Source organism: Halichoeres trimaculatus, unplaced genomic scaffold, assembly GCF_033239565.1.
Source record: "Halichoeres trimaculatus isolate MK-OKI-2021-1 unplaced genomic scaffold, fHalTri1.1 fHalTri1_scaffold_2, whole genome shotgun sequence".
NCBI classification, from domain to species: Eukaryota; Metazoa; Chordata; class Actinopteri; order Labriformes; family Labridae; genus Halichoeres; species Halichoeres trimaculatus.
Window position 1 is genome coordinate 40,914,975 of NW_027437180.1, and position 2,395 is coordinate 40,917,369.

The following is a 2,395-nucleotide window of genomic DNA, read 5'->3' on the forward strand; positions in this document are numbered from 1 at the left end:
TGGAGAACAAAACCGGAAGTGTGTGATTCTGACCTTCAGAATAAAATGACACACAGACGAGAAAAAAAGAAAGGAGGTAAATGTTTGACGTAATTCAAAATTAGCAGAAATAATTGAACGTTTAAGACGAGATCTGGTCACAGGCCTTGTTAAGGTCTTCCCCTTTTCCAAGCATACACAGTTAATGAGAAACACTTTTTAAATTAATTATTTTTTTTGCTAATTAAAATTTAAATGTAACTAAAAATAGACATCAACATTTGCTTCTTTTTTCTTTTCCTTTTATTTTTTGCAGCACACAAAAAATCTGTTTTTAAAGTAAACTACCGCATTTACCTACAATATTGTTTAAATCCAAATAACAAAATTAACACATATTGTGCTCATGCTCCTGCAATTTCCTAATTAAGCATTTGAATGCAGATTTTTTTTTTTTTTGAGCACCAAAACTTCCATGTTGTGCTACTTTTGTGTACAAGAAGTAATTTTGTGCCTTTGAGGTCTTGAAAACAAAACAAGTGCATGTGTAGGATTGAAATTCTGAGTTTCAGCTTCTACTATAAAAGATCTCTAAATTCAGGCATGCATTTTGAGCAACTCTGCAGGAATCATAAAAGATCACGGGAAAGAAAAGTAGCAAGGGAAAATATAGAAAAAAAACCCTCTGGCAAATCACATAAAATGCAGATAAATGCATGCATACACCCCCGGTATGATGATTCTGTGTAGCATCAGTGAAGCTTTTATTTTGTAGGACCTGCTCGGAAGTGGTTGTCAAGCCCTTTATCACTTTACAGGTCTCACTGTAAAACACCTGCAGGCTCCCTCTCAGGCTTTCAAAGTATGCTAATAGACCCTAACATCCTGGGAACTTAACTTCATGTGAAGAAACAGACTCCTGCAAATTATGAGAAATGTCACACATGGCAGATTTATAGACAGTTTGAAAAGGTAAGCACTGTGTTGTTGCTAAAATAGGTCAGCTTACAGGTCACACTTTATGTCTAAATGATTTTAAAGGAAACAAGTTAGAACATCTGTCAATAGTAAGGCCACAAATCCAGAAAAGTAAAGTCAGAAATGTGTTTTCCAGCAGCACAATGAGCACACAGCTGCAGCAGAAGTGTCAGCTTCTCTCTGAGCTGCAGCCCCCATAATACACTGCTATTTTATAACTGTGCTGCATTGCAGGGCTATTTCCCCCCACAACCATGGTTGTGGTTGCATAAGAACTGACGGCACGATGGTTGGTTTGGAGGGGACCCTGAGAGGGAGATGTGAGGAGGAGGAAGAGGAGGACGAAGAGGAGGCCTGGGTGGGATTTGCCAGAAGAAAAAAAAGTTGAGGAAAAGTTTGCAAAAGGACTGAGGGCTGAGGTGGAGAGTGAAGCAGAAAGAGTGGGGCAGATAGCAGAGCACTGACACACTGATTGCCGGGACGTTGAACAGAGTTTGAGGCGAGGGGAGTGAGTCACTGCAAGGAGGAATGTGTGTGTGGATGTGTGTGTGTGTGTGTGTGTGTGACGCAGTAGGACGTGCACAGAGACTAAAATGCACTTACTTGATCTCCCTTTTCTGCTCCACTCGTCTTTCCAGTTAGCTCAGAGATTTCACTAAAGCACTTTTTTTTTTTTTATCTCGCTGCATGTTTGTGTGTTTAAATGCAAGTGCCAAGGGGGAAATGCAGGGAAATGGAGGCATGTGGGGGGAGGGTCTGGCACTTTGTGAAGCAGCTTCTAAAGTGACTGCTTCTGCAGGAGCTGCTGCTTTCTCAGCAACATGACACACCAGATTTCATTCAGCCAAATTCAAACATTCTTGTGCAAAAAAATGTTTCTAAAATATCAACATTTTCCCATTTTTTGGAAGATTTTTTCCTCTAAAATTGAATAGTTTCTGTCTAATTTGCATGGGATGTTTACCAGACAATTGCACGAGCCTCCAATCCAAGTCCCAAGCAAGTAGCAAGTCTCAAGTTTTTCTGTTGTGGGCATGTGAAGTCACAAGGTTGTCGCGTTGAGTTATATCTCAGGTTTATATCTAGAAGAGAGAAACCTTATCTTTTAAAAATTCCATGCAGATCAGTCTGCAACTCTGCATGGATTAAAACATATATTTGAATATAATAATGAAGAGGTTTAATTATATTTTATTTTGTCATTTATCATCAGGCACAAATTAAGCTGCCTATAGTGACTGGCCATGTGCATTTGTTTTGCTGGCATAGGGTCCTTTATCCACCTTTCAAAGAATAACAAACTAAATGCAACTATAGAGAGAAGGGTCTGTCTGCGGCTTGCAAGACGGAGGCGTATCCTGTAGTGGGCGTGTCCTATAGTGGGCGTGTCATGTGGTGACGTAATGACTACACGGCACGCCCACTAGATAAGACGGAA